Consider the following 15800-nt stretch of genomic DNA (forward strand, 5'->3'; position numbering starts at 1 on the left):
CCTTACCTGCACTTTCTATAATGCCAGTGTCTTCTTTTGTGGTGGCACAAGGGTCTTTGGGCCCGGTGGCGGCTACCCCTGCACCCCCTATAGCTATGCCCCTGCGTGAGATGACGAGACTCTCGTAAGAGCAGGATATCGGACATCAAGGAGCCGGTGCAGGGAAACCATTCTGCTGTCACGCAGGGACACACGTCGTCATGGTTACAAGTCCTCCGGGCGTTTGCGCGGAGCCTTCCAGCTGTGTCTCCATGTACCCACAGGGGACCCCAGGCTTTTAATCTGTTAATGTATGAGACTGATGGAGCGGCCGTCCTCCATTTAACCTTCTTCTCCAAGACGTTATAATGTGAGCTCGATGACTTTGATCCAGCAGGGTGTCTGTGAGGTCCTGGGCACCCACTTGTCCGTAGCTCCGTAAAGGCCTTGTCCAGGATTTAAGAAAACATGGCTGCTTTCTTCCAAAAACAGTGCCACCCCCTGTCCATGGGTTGTGTCTGGTATTGCAGCTCAGGTCCATTGGTGTCAATGGGACAGTGCTGCAATACCGCACGCGACCTGTGGACAGGGGTGGTGCTGATTTGGAAGAAAGCCGCCATGTTTTTCTAATATTGGACAACCCCTTTAAACGAATACACAAATCCTGAGGAGGCGGAGCATGACACAGGGATTCATAGAACCCCCTAGAGAAAACCCATGCAGTCCGAGATGCACGGCACCGACCGTGGGCCAGCCGCATGCGGATCGCGACCCCATTTACTTGAATGTGGTCCGCGATCCGTCCGTTCCGCAAAAAGATAGGACAAGTTCTATTTTTTTGCAGAACGGAAGCACGGAACGGAACACCACAGAAGCACTCCGTAGTGCTTCTGTTCCGTGGTTCAGTTCCGCATCGCATCTCCAGATTTGCGGACCCATTGAAGTGAATGGATCCGCATCCGTGAAGCGGAATGAACACGGAACGGTGCCCGTGTATTGCGGATCCGCAAATGCGGTCCGCAATACGGCCACGGAGTGCACACGTTTTCATGTGCAATAAGCCTTAAGGCCCAATGGACATGAACGCATTTTCTTTCCGTGTCTGTTTCGTTTTTTTCAATGGGTCTGCAAAAAAAACGGAAGTTACTCCATGTGCATTCTGTTTCCATGTGTCCGTATTTCCGTTCTGCAAAAAAAAAAAAAGAACATGTCCTATTATTGTCCGCATTACGGACAAGGATAGGACAGTTCTATTAGGGGCCAGCTGCTCCGTTCCGTAAAATACCGAATGCACACGGACGTCATCCGTATTTTTTGCGGATCCATTTTTTGCGGACCGCAAAATACATACATTCGTGTGCATGAGTCCTAAGTCATTCCCAAAACCACAGGGACAGCACCCGGTCATGATAACGAGCTTGGTCACAAAGAGGTAAACCGCTTCTGACCTTGAGAAGGATTCTTCGCAGTAAAGGCTCAGAGCACAAAAGCGTATTGTTCTCGTGATCACGCCGCTTTTGTGTCTACACACCGGGAAGATCCTCTCTGGCTGCAGCACCACGTTTTACCTTTAATGTCCCTTAAAATCTGGGTCACATCCCCCCTCGGCTGGCGAGCTTGTGGGGCACATCCATCCGATATTTCCCAGGCGGAGGAACGCTGCGGCAGCCGCTTTATCAGAGGTAATTAAATCATTTGCACAGAATGAACAGAACCTTCTGATCACATAGCAGGTATGGCGCGGGCAGCAGCAGTGCCAAGCTCCCACGCGTACTGCCCTGCCAGATTCTCTCCTCTCTTGTGTACAGAACAGGTACAGACGGGGCGGCAGCAGTGCTGTCCTCTCCCACACATACACTGTCCTGCCAACCGCTCTGTTTGCACTTGAAGGAGAAGGCAGTGCCAGCCTACGTCCCTCTGTGCCACATCCATGCCCTCTGTGAGTCTCCCTCTTTTGCCTGTAATTCCCATGTGAGTAGAGACAATTCATGCATAAAGAAAATCTACTTTGTCTACAATGGTGTGGCGTCATATAGCATCCAGATACGTAAAAAAAAATATAGATCGTATGATATGGCATGGTGCCCCCATGCCAACCACTGGGTGAGTTATCATAGGGTACCCTCGGAATAGGAACCTCAGTGTCTAAATCCGTAATGTAAGGAATAAAATGTCAGGCTAATACTGCCATATACAGCTCACATAATACTGTCATACAATGCCCTAATATGTCGCATACAAATTATGTTCCCTTAAATAGCCAACATAATACTGCCATGTAGTGTCTGAATAATAGGCCATATTCCGAATATTCCCTTAAATACAGCCATAATACTGCCATATAGTGCCTAAATAATATGCCATATCTGAATAATATTCCCTTAACTACATCCTTAATGGGGGCCAACTGCCGCCATGACTGGACTCATCTAAGGTCTTCTCCAGCTCCCGATTATCATCCAGCGCCATCCTGGTACATATTTACCTACCACCATAGCTTGGTCAGTGTACCACAGAAGGAGGAAATCAAGGAGGCAAGACATGAGCCCTGGTAAAGCTGCAGGCAGCAGCGGAGCGCCTGAAAGAATATGCCAGGCAGGAGGTCCAACATGGCGCCGCTGCGGCCTGCCTCACCTCGTGCTCCTCACACTCGATCGCCAATCAGCGCAGCAAACTCTGATGGAGGATGCCACAGAACCGGAGTTCATCTTGTAACAACTGATGGCGGCTATATCAGCATGCCGCTCATCGCTGACTGGCAGAATAGAAGAGGAGAGAGTCGACCTGGGACTTCTGCGCCATGATGTCCAGCAACTGAGAGAAAGAGTTCGCCATAATGAAGAGCGGGTCTCAGCCCTGGAAGACCTCACCAGACCCCCTGAGTACAGGCCATCGAGGGCTCAGTGGATGTATATGGAGGCTCGGTGGATGCATATGGAGGCTCGGTGGATGCATATGGAGGCTCGGTGGATGCATATGGAGGCTCGGTGGATGCATATGGAGGCTCGGTGGATGTATATGGAGGCTCGGTGGATGTATATGGAGGCTCAGTGGATGTACAGTATATGGAGGCTCAGTGGATGTATATGGAGGCTTAGTGGATGTATATGGAGGCTCAGTGGATGTATATGGAGGCTAGGTGGATGCATATGGCACCCATCTATGGAGGCAGAAACGTGACGATCTGGAGAACAGAGCCAGAAGAAATAATGTCCGGATGCTAGGTATGCCGGAAGGAGCAGAGGGATCAGACCCAGCCACATTTCTGGAACAGTGGTTTAAGTCCACGTTCCCAGATGCAAGCTTCTTAATGGCTTATGCAGTGGAGAGAGTCCACCATGTCCCAGCGCGGCCCCCACCACCAGGGGCACCCCCTAGACCCCTCTTGGCCCGTATGCTTAACTGGAAAGACAGAGACCTTACAGGGAGTGCAGAATTATTAGGCAAGTTGTATTTTTGAGGATTAATTTTATTATTGAACAACAACCATGTTCTCAATGAACCCAAAAAACTCATTAATATCAAAGCTGAATATTTTTGGAAGTAGTTTTTAGTTTGTTTTTAGTTTTAGCTATTTTAGGGGGATATCTGTGTGTGCAGGTGACTATTACTGTACATAATTATTAGGCAACTTAACAAAAAACTAATATATACCCATTTCAATTATTTATTTTTACCAGTGAAACCAATATAACATCTCAACATTCACAAATATACATTTCTGACATTCAAAAACAAAAACAAATCAGTGACCAATATAGCCACCTTTCTTTGCAAGGACACTCAAAAGCCTGCCATCCATGGATTCTGTCAGTGTTTTGATATGTTCACCATCAACATTGCGTGCAGCAGCAACCACAGCCTCCCAGACACTGTTCAGAGAGGTGGACTGTTTTCCCTCCTTGTAAATCTCACATTTGATGATGGACCACAGGTTCTCAATGGGGTTCAGATCAGGTGAACAAGGAGGCCATGTCATTAGATTTTCTTCTTTTATACCCTTTCTTGCCAGCCACGCTGTGGAGTACTTGGACGCGTGTGATGGAGCATTGTCCTGCATGAAAATCATGTTTTTCTTACCTTGCAGACTTCTTCCTGTACCACTGCTTGAAGAAGGTGTCTTCCAGAAACTGGCAGTAGGACTGGGAGTTGAGCTTGACTCCATCCTCAACCCAAAAAGGCCCCACAAGCTCATCTTTGATGATACCAGCCCAAACCAGTACTCCACCTCCACCTTGCTGGCGTCTGAGTCGGACTGGAGCTCTCTGCCCTTTACCAATCCAGCCACGGGCCCATCCATCTGGCCCATCAAGACTCACTCTCATTTCATCAGTCCATAAAACCTTAGAAAAATCAGTCTTGAGATATTTCTTGGCCCAGTCTTGACGTTTCAGCTTGTGTGTCTTGTTCAGTGGTGGTCGTCTTTCAGCCTTTCTTACCTTGGCCATGTCTCTGAGTATTGCACACCTTGTGCTTTTGGGCACTCCAGTGATGTTGCAGCTCTGAAATATGGCCAAACTGGTGGCAAGTGGCATCTTGGCAGCTGCACGCTTGACTTTTCTCAGTTCATGGGCAGTTATTTTGCGCCTTGGTTTTTCCACACGCTTCTTGCGACCCTGTTGACTATTTTGAATGAAACGCTTGATTGTTGGATGATCACGCTTCAGAAGCTTTGCAATTTTAAGAGTGCTGCATCCCTCTGCAAGATATCTCACTATTTTTGACTTTTCTGAGCCTGTCAAGTCCTTCTTTTGACCCATTTTGCCAAAGGAAAGGAAGTTGCCTAATAATTATGCACACCTGATATAGGATGTTGATGTCATTAGACCACACCCCTTCTCATTACAGAGATGCACATCACCTAATATGCTTAATTGGTAGTAGGCTTTCGAGCCTATACAGCTTGGAGTAAGACAACATGCATAAAGAGGATGATGTGGTCAAAATACTCATTTGCCTAATAATTCTGCACGTAGTGTATGTTAAGCCAAGCGAGAAACAAGCCAACCATCACATTAGGCAATGCGGACACATCGCTGTTCCCAGATTTCTCAGCAGAATTAGGGTCCATTCGCAAGTCCGCAATTTCGTTCCGCATTTTGTGGAACGGAATTGCGGACCCATTCATTCCTATGGAGCAGCACGATGTGCTGCACGGACACGGAATTGCGGACACTTCCGGGTCCACAATTCTGTTCCCGAAAAAAATAGAACATGTCCTATTCTTGTCCGCAATTGTGGACAAGAATAGGCATATTCTATAATGCCGGCAATGTGCGGTCCGCAAAATGCGGAAGGCACATTGCCGCTGTCCGTGTTTTGCGGATCCGCGGCTCTGTGGATCCGCAAAACACGTTGGAGCCTTACAGAAGAAACGCACTACCTTTACAGCTGTCAAGCGACGCTTGAGGGAACTTAATCTGCAATATTCCATGGCGTACCCGGCACACCTGCGAGTGGTAAATGGCGGGACATCACTATTCTTCACTAACCCTCGTGAAGCTGAGGAAAGGATATGAACGCGGCCAAGAAGATCACCTCCTATTTGAGAGATACCGGGACCTCAGAGGGGTTCGCATCGCCTTTCCTTAACAAAGGACTTACAGAGCAACAAGTATGCCGACCCTCACACTATGCAGAAGGGACTTCTAGTATAGTAATATGCTTGCAACCTTACATAATACGAAGCTAAATAATAGCAGTCAGACATCACTAACCTGATCGATCACTGTCTTTGGTAGAAATGAGTTTCTACATGGCATATAATTTACTAGCCGGTTTAGTAGAGTAATAGAAATCCAACAGACCCAACAGTCATGACATGCATGCTCCTGATTCTGTGTAAATGACTCACAAATTGAAAGGGGCATGTTCAAAATAATAGCAGTGTGGAGTTCAATGAGTGAGGTCATTCATTCTTTGAAAAACAGGTGGCAATTATTGCCCTCATTTAAGAAAGGAAGGAAGGCAGCAAAAGTTGTACATGCTGGTTACAGTGCATTTCTCTCTGAAATTCTGAGGAAAATGGGTCGTTCCAGACATTGTTCAGAAGAACAGCGTACCTTGATTAAAAAGTTGTAGTGTTTGCAGGTCGGCACTGCTGCTGAGATCGCGGTTCCCAATAAAATACCGAAGAAAAGACCGGCACTCGCTGTAGATGATTATTCTTCTGCTTTATTGTCACATATACAGTAAGTAGTGACGCGTTTCGGTGCCATCACACCTTCATCAGACTGTTAGAAAGTTGATTGGAGAGGGGAAAACATATAAAGAAGTGCAGACAATGATAGGCTGCTCAGCTAAACTGATCGCAAATGCTTTAAAATGGCGACCGAAACCTGAAAGATGTGGAAGAAAGCGAAATAAACTACCATTCGAATGGATAGGAGAATAGCCAAAATGGCAAGGACTCAGCCAACAATCAGCTCCAGGAAGATGAAAGAAGGTGTACAGCTACCTGTGAGTACTGTTACTATTAGAAGACGCCTCTGTGAAGCCGAGCGATCTGCAAGAAGCCCCCGCAAAGTCCCACTGCTGAGAAAACACATGTGCCGAAGAGCTTACAATATGACGAAGAGCTCATTGACGGCCTAAAGAGACATTCTGTGGACTGATGGAAGTAAGATGGTTCTCTTTGGGTCTAGTGGCCGGAGACAGTTTGTCAGACGACCCCCAAACACTGAATTCAGCCCCAGTACACGGTGAAGACAGTAAAGCATGGTGGACAAGCATCATGATATGGGGATGTTCTCAGACTACGGTGTTGGGCCTATTTATCGCAGACCAGGGATCATGGATCAGTCTGAATACATCAGAATACTGGAAGAGGTCCTGCTGCCTTATGCTGAAGAGGAAATGCCCTTGAAATGGGTGTTCCAACAAGACAACGACCCCAAACACCCCAGTAAACGGGCAACACCTCGGTTCCAGACCAACAAGACTGACGTTATGGAGCGGCCGGCCCAATCCCTGGATCTTAATCCAATAGAAAACTTTTGGGGTGACATCAAAAATGCAGTTTCTGAGGCAAAACCAAGAAATAGAGAAGAACTGTGGACTGTAGTCCAATCCTCCGGGGCTGGAAAACCTGGTCACAGGGGCCCGAAGGTGGTGACTCCGAGCAGCACAGACGTCCAGCAGGTCTCAGAAACAGCGGTTATACAACGAGATATTAGTGAAGGGATTCAAAGGAAAGAAAATCTTCAAACATTTTCCAGTTTAGGCTACTTTCACACTTGCGTTCGGAGCGGATCCGTCTGCATTATATTTCAGAAAAAAGTCTAAGTACAATTTGTATTCAGACGGATCCGTCCAGACTTTACATTGAAAGTCAATGGGGGACGGATCCGTTTGAAAATTGCACCATATTGTGTCACCTTCAAACGGATCCGCCCCCATTGACTTACATTGTAAGTCTGGACGGATCCGCACGCCTCCGCACGGCCAGGCGGACATCCGAACGCTGCAAGCAGCGTTCAGGTGTCCGCCTGCTGAGCGGAGGACAAACGGTGCCAGACTGATGCATTCTGAGCGGATCCGCGTCCACTCAGAATGCATTAGTGCTGGACGGATGCGTTCGGGGCCGCTTGTGAGAGCCTTCAAACGGAACTCGCAAGCGGAGCCCCGAACGCAAGTGTGAAAGTAGCCTTATATAGTGAATGTTTGAGTTTGTAAAGAAGAATACAAACACTGCTATTTTTTTGAACAGTCTAATATTCACTTTCTTCCAGTTTTTAGAGGAACAACACAAATTTGATATATTTTTCTTCATGTTTTGATTTGGAATAGAACGTGTAGTGTTCCCCATGCATCTGTGTGTATGGAAATAAAAGCTATTAGAAGGATTTTGAGCTTTATTCACTTTTTTTAAACACACTGCTATTATTTTGAACACGACTGTATAACATCATACTGCACTATGCAGGTCCCCGATCACATGGCTACTGAAAAAGGTTTTTAAGCTTCAGACACAGTACTGATGGTATTGGTTATCTTTGTTATGTTATCTGTTTATTTTTCTGTTCTGTAAGGCATGGCACAACTATAATGGGCATAGAGGACACAGAACTTTTGATGTGGGATATTGCGCATATTGGGCATAGAATGGGCATAGAAGACACAGAACTTTTGATGTGGGATATTGGGCATAGTGGGCATAGAAGACACAGAACTTTTGATGTGGGATATTGGGCATAGTGGGCATAGAATGGGCATAGAAGACACAGAACTTTTGATGTGGGATATTGGGCATAGAATGGGCATAGAAGACACAGAACTTTTGATGTGGGACATTGTATTGAATCATATGAGCATCTTAAGCAGCATTTCTCCTGTAATTGATATAAAGCAGCGATCATGTCAGCCCTAACTATAATGTCCTGGAATGTGAGAGGCCCGGGAGGTCCCAGAAAAAGAATGGCGGTATTTGCACATGTTCGCAAGTATAACCCTCACATTCTAGGAGACGCATCTGGCGGCAGATACTGGAGGGAGGATGGGAAAACCCTGGGTACAATGGAAAGAAAATGCATATGGAAACTCCTATTCCAGAGGGGTGTCATTGATAATACACCGAGCTATTAGATGGGAGGCACACCAAACGGTGATAGCCTCTCAAGGCCGATATGTCTTTGCACATGTCAATGGTATTCCATATATTGTGATGAACATATAGAACCCACCACCTGCCAACATGTCTGAAGCGGCTCATGCTAGGATGATATGTATGAGGGATTATAACATGGTGATGAATGATCGGTTAGACAGATTCCAAGACCCGTCCTGCCAGTCCAGTCTGCGGTCGTCCAGCACCATCTTAGCAAGATTTGCTGCTGAAATGTGGTGGATAGACACGTGGAGGGAGAAAAACCCTGGACGAGAAGAGTGTTCCTGCTTTACTCCGTCAAGGGGTGCCCTATCAAGGATAGACTACATATTTGGTACTGAAAACACATATTTAGATTTGATGGAAATACAATATGAGCCGCAATATGCGCCGGTGACAATGAAACGGACGTTATCTGATAATACGGTGACACGCAGTAATAAGATACGTATACATCCCTTTTGGTTGACTTTAATGACAAACAACGATCGTATTCCAGACCAACTTAATGTGTTTCTGGAAATACATACGGACGAGACGAACGACTTACTAATATGGGAGACTCTGAACGCTTATCTGCGAGGATGCCATAAATCATCTATATCCTATATATAAAAAAAACTACTCAGCGTAAAGAGAATGAGTTAAGTGGCCAATGCAAAGAAGCGGAGAACCGCTTTACCTCTGATCCTACGGATGATAATAGGAGGGAGTGGATATATGGAGGGAGACAATATATACATACAGTACAGACCAAAAGTTTGGACACACCTTCTCATTCAAAGAGTTTTCTTTATTTTCATGACTATGAAAATTGTAGATTCACACTGAAGGCATCAAAACTATGAATTAACACATGTGGAATTATATACATAACAAAAAAGTGTGAAACAACTGAAAATATGTCATATTCTAGGTTCTTCAAAGTAGCCACCATTTGCTTTGATTACTGCTTTGCACACTCTTGGCATTCTCTTGATGAGCTTCAAGAGGTAGTCACCTGAAATGGTGTTCACTTCACAGGTGTGCCCTGTCAGGTTTAATAAGTGGGATTTCTTGCCTTATAAATGGGGTTGGGACCATCAGTTGCGTTGTGGAGAAGTCAGGTGGATACACAGCTGATAGTCCTACTGAATAGACTGTTAGAATTTGTATTATGGCAAGAAAAAAGCAGCTAAGTAAAGTAAAACGAGTGGCCATCATTACTTTAAGAAATTAAGGTCAGTCAGTCCGAAAAATTGGGAAAACTTTGAAAGTGTCCCCAAGTGCAGTCGCAAAAACCATCAAGCGCTACAAAGAAACTGGCTCACATGCGGAAAGGAAGACCAAGAGTCACCTCTGCTGCGGAGGATAAGTTCATCCGAGTCACCAGCCTCAGAAATCGCAGGTTAACAGCAGCTCAGATTAGAGACCAGGTCAATGCCACACAGAGTTCTAGCAGCAGACACATCTCTAGAACAACTGTTAAGAGGAGACTGTGTGAATCAGGCCTTCATGGTAGAATATCTGCTAGGAAACCACTGCTAAGGACAGGCACCAAGCAGAAGAGACTTGTTTAGGCTAAAGAACACAAGGAATGGACATTAGACCAGTGGAAATCTGTGCTTTGGTCTGATGAGTCCAAATTTGAGATCTTTGGTTCCAACCACCGTGTCTTTGTGCGACGCAGAAAAGGTGAACAGATGGACTCTACATGCCTGGTTCCCACCGTGAAGCATGGAGGAGGAGGTGTGATGGTGTGGGGGTGCTTTGCTGGTGACACTGTTGGGGATTTATTCAAAATTGAAGGCATACTGAACCAGCATGGCTACCACAGCATCTTGCAGCGGCATGCTATTTCATCCGGTTTGCGTTTAGTTGGACAATCATTTAATTTTCAACAGGACAATGACCCCAAACACACCTCCAGGCTGTGTAAGGGCTATTTGACCATGAAGGAGAGTGATGGGGTGCTGCGCCAGATGACCTGGCCTCCACAGTCACCGGACCTGAACCCAATCGAGATGGTTTGGGGTGAGCTGGACCGCAGAGTGAAGGCAAAAGGGCCAACAAGTGCTAAGCATCTCTGGGAACTCCTTCAAGACTGTTGGAAGACCATTTCAGGTGACTACCTCTTGAAGCTCATCAAGAGAATGCCAAGAGTGTGCAAAGCAGTAATCAAAGCAAAAGGTGGCTACTTTGAAGAACCTAGAATATGACATATTTTCAGTTGTTTCACACTTTTTTGTTATGTATATAATTCCACATGTGTTAATTCATAGTTTTGATGCCTTCAGTGTGAATCTACAATTTTCATAGTCATGAAAATAAAGAAAACTCTTTGAATGAGAAGGTGTGTCCAAACTTTTGGTCTGTACTGTACCTTAAAGAAAAATGCGAATGTAAAATGTTCTTTCTCAAACAGCAAACATTTGAGCTAGGTAACAAAGCAGGGAAAGTACTGGTAATACGTAGAAATATGGCGGCTCCGTCGGTGTTGCGTATAAACACTGCAGATGGAGAGCTAGTGGAAGAAGCTAATGGTATACTAAATAGATTCAAAGAATTTTACCAAGACTTAGAGATAATGTGCCCGCAGCTAGGCATTCAGGATAGAGAACTCCTAGATGAAGAGATAACGCTTGAGGAGGTTAAGGAGGACATTAAAGGGCTGAATCTGGGAAAATCTCCTGCCCCAGATGGTATCCCTCTGGAAGTGTACTCCAAGTACATAGACATTTTGGGACTGCAATTACATAAAATGTACAAAAAAACAGGGCCATCTCCCTGAATCAATAGTAGTACTACTAACACCCGACAAGAACCCGCTGGAATGTGGATCTTACAGGCCCATCTCCCTGTCATACATAGATTACAAAATACTTACCAAAAGACCTGGAAAACTCCCCCTCTACCGGTCATGGGGAGACTAAGCCTAATCAAAATGATTTTGCTACCTAAGGGTCTATATCTCTTAGAGCACGCATGTACACCCATCCCTCGCAGTTTCTTTAAATGATTACATGCTTGTATGGGCAAAGGAGAGACGGAAACTAGCATTGTGTACAGGTGAAACTCCAAAAATTTGAATATTGTGCAAAGTTAATTTATTTCAGTAATGCAACTTAGGGTCGGTTTACACTACCGTTATGGAGTCCGTTATGGCTTTCCGTTATAACATGGTTATAACGGAACCTAACGGAATCCATAGGATGGAGTGCAAAACGGAAACCTTTAAAAGGCATCCCGTTTTGATCCGTCCTAATAGAAGTCTATGGGAAAACATAATGGATCCGTCTGGGTCCCGTTATGCAAGACGGAAAACAAAGTCCTGTGGACTTTGTTTTCCGTCTTGCATAACGGGAACCAGACGGATCCGTTTTGATTCCCATAGACTTCTATTAGGATCTGTGCTGCGATGTCAGCCGTTTAACCTTTTCCATACCGCGGTCTGTACGGACCGCTGTATGGAAAGGGTTAACAGTCAGGGAGCTCCCTCCCTCTCCCATCGGGGGGCTGCTGTGCCTTTGCAGCCCCCAGACAGGATGGGGTCACATAGGGAGGGAGCTCCCCTCCTTCCCCTTCCCCGTCTGCTCAGTTGTGGCAGACGGGGAAGGTTCCCATGGCAACAGGATGCCTTCTCAGGCATCCTGCTGTCCATGGTGCTGAACTGGTCTGTGCTAGCCTAAAGGCATAGATCTGTTCAGACAAAGTGTAAGTAAAATACAGTACAATACACTATATAGTGTACTGTACTATATTATACAGACATCAGACCCACTGGATCTTCAAGAACCAAAAAAAGTTAAAAAAAAAGTGGGAAAAAAAGTAAAAATCAAAAAACACATTTATCACTGATTAAAAATGAAAAAAATAAAATTGATATCACCGCGTCCGTAACGACCTGATCTATGGCGAACGCCATAAAAATAAAAAATAAAAAGCAATGATGAAATTGAAATTTTGCCCACCTTACTTCTCAAAAAAGGTAATAAAAGTGATCAAAAAAGTCGTAAGTATGCCAAAATAGTACCACTCAAACCGTCATCTCATCCCGCAAAAAATGAGACCCTACCTAAGATAATCGCCCAAAAACGGTGTAAAAAAAGCTATTTTTTGTCACCTTACATCACAAAAAGTGTAATAGCAAGCGATCAAAAAGTCATACGCACCCCAAAATAGTGCCAATCAAACCGTCATCTCATCCCGCAAAAATTATACCCTACCCAAGATATTTGCCCAAAAACTGAAAAAACTATGGCTCTTGGACTATGGAGACACTAAAACATTATTTTTTTGTTTCAAAAATGAAATCATTGTGTAAAACTTACATAAATAAAAAAATAGTATACATATTAGGTATCGCCGTGTCCGTGACAACCTGCTTTATAAAAATATTACATGATCTAACCTGTCAGATGAATGTTGAAAATAACAAAAAATAAAAACGGTGCCAAAACAGCTATTTCTTGTTACCTTGCCTCGCAAAAAGTGTAATATAGAGCAACCAAAAATCATATGTACCCTAAACGAGTATCAACAATACTGCAACCCTATCCCGTAGTTTCTAAAATGGGGCCACTTTTTTGGGAGTTTCTACTCTAGGGGTGCATCAGGGGGGCTTCAAATGGGACATTGTGTCAAAAAAACAGGTCCAGCAAAATCTGCCTTCCAAAACCGTATGGTATTCCTTTCCTTCTGCGCCCTGCCGTGTGCCCGTACAGCGGTTTACGGCCACATATGGGGTGTTTCTGCAAACTACAGAATCGGGGCAATAAATATAGCATTTTGTTTGGCTGTTAACCCTTGCTTTGTTACTGGAAAAAATGGATTAAAATGGAAAATTTGCAAAAAATCGAAATTCTGAAATTTTATCACCATTTGCCATTAACTCTTGTGGAACACCTTACCCTGGGTTCACACCTGAGCGTTCCGAAAGGAGCGCTCTGTATGCGCGATTGTACCGGCGTTTACAATTGCGCATACAGAGACAGGCAAACACACATTGTCGCGCGTTCCCGAATATCTATGTACGGGAACGCGCGACAAAACGCCCCAAAAAAGCTCAAGAACTTGTTTGAGCGTCGGGCGTTTTACAGCGCGATCGTACGCGCTGTAAAACGCCCAGGTGAGAACCATTCCCATAGGGAAGCATTGGTTTCTCCTTGTTGAGCGTTTTACAGCGCGTAGGAACGCGCTGTAAAACGCTCAGGTGTGAACTTAGGGTAAAGGGTTAACAACGTTTGTAAAATCAGTTTTGAATACCTTGAGGGGTGTAGTTTCTAGAATGGGGTCATTTTTGGGTGGTTTCTATTATGTAAGCCTCACAAAGTGACTTTAGACCTGAACTGGTCCCTAAAAAGTGGGTTTTTGAAAAATTTCGGAAAAATTTCAAGATTTGCTTGAAATATGGCTGTGTCCTAAAGGGGTTAAAGGCGTCCGTTTTGCATTTTCGCAATAATGCAGGTCTATGGGCAGCAAAACAGATCTGTCCTTCCATCTTATGGATTCCGTTATGTTCTGTTATAACCCTGTTATAACGGAAAGCCATAACGGACTCCATAACGCTAGTGTGAACCTACCCTTAAAGGGAGCCTGTCATCAAAGTTTCACCTTTTTAACCCTTCCCATGGCTCTCTAGCAGCCTTACAGTTAATAAAAACGTTACCTTTATGAGCAATCCTGGACTTATAAAACCGGCAAAAAACATCTTAGTAGCATATGCAAATGAGGGCTCGCAAGTTCCCAGGGGCGGCGTTACCCTCGTAGGTGCCCAGCTAGCTCAGCCTTATTGTCGCTTCCCCTGCCCATTCTTTCCCTCTGACCGCCCATCTACTTACTTCTTGTTTCGCTGAGAACCCACGCCTGCGCGCTCAGTCCGTCGGCCGACGCATGCGCACTGCTATGCCCATTCTTTGTACGGCATCACAGTAATTAATGCGCATGCGCCGATGGACCGCCTCCTTTGTGGTGTTTTCGCGCCGTTAGCCGGCACATGCGCACTAATTACTGTGATGCCGTACAAGGAATGGGCATTGCAGTGCGCATGCGCTGTCCGACGGACTGAGTGCGCAGGCGAGGGATCTCGGCGAAACAAGAAGTAAGTAGATGGGCGGTTAGAGGGAAAGGATGGGCGGGGGGAAGCGACAATAAGGCTGAGCTAGCTGGGCACCTACGAGGGTAACGCCGCCCCTGGGCACTTGTGAGCCCTCATTTGCATATGCTACTAAGATGTTTTTTGCCGGTTTTATAAGTCCAGGATTGCTCATAAAGGTAACGTTTTTATTAACTGTAAGGCCTCATGCACACGACCGTTGTGTGCATCCGTGGCCGTTGTGCCGTTTTCCGTTTTTTTTCACGGACCCATTGACTTTCAATGGGTCCGTGGAAAAATCGGAAAATGCACCGTTTGGCAGCCGCATCCGTGATCAGTGTTTCCTGGCCGTGAAAAAAATATGACCTGTCCTATTTTTTTCACGGCCAACGGTTCACGGACCCATTCAAGTCAATTTGGTTTGCAGTGAGCTGTTGCATTCCTTGTTTTGTTTAACAGTCTTGTTCTCAGCCATAGCAACGTGCCCCTGCGTTTTGGGATGTGCTGACTGACCCCCTTTTTTCTCTGCATTCAAGTCAATGGGTCAGTGAAAAAACACGGATGCACACAAGATTGTCATCCGTGTCCGTGATCCGTGTCCGTGATCCGTGTCCGTTTTTTCCTATCATTTCAATGGCAAACTTGACTTAGATTTTTTTTTTATTTTTCATGTCCGTGGATCCTCCAAAAATCACAGACGAAAAAACGGTCACGGATCACGGACCTACGGACCCCGTTTTTGCGGACCTTAAAAAAAAAACTGTGTGCATGAGGCCTAAGGCTGCTAGAAAGCTATGGGAAGGGTTAAAAAGGTGAAACTTTGATGACAGACTCCCTTTAAAAGGTGAAACTAACACATGAGACTCATTACAGGCAAAGCGAGATATTCCAAGCCTTTATTTGTTATAATTTGGATGATTATGGTTTACAGCTTATGAAACCGCAAAGTCACAATCTCGGGTACCCTTTGCTCAGGGGGTAGGGATGAATTAGCTGACTAGAGTGTGACACTGTGAGCCTAGAATATTGAACCTTTGCAGAAAATTCAAATTTTAAGCTGCATTATCGCAATTCCTTTTAGTTTGCATTACTGAAATAAATGGACTTTTGCGCGATATTCAAATTTTTCGAGTTTCACCTGTA

This window comes from Bufo gargarizans, chromosome 8 (assembly GCF_014858855.1).
Source record: "Bufo gargarizans isolate SCDJY-AF-19 chromosome 8, ASM1485885v1, whole genome shotgun sequence".
Classification (NCBI taxonomy): Eukaryota; Metazoa; Chordata; class Amphibia; order Anura; family Bufonidae; genus Bufo; species Bufo gargarizans.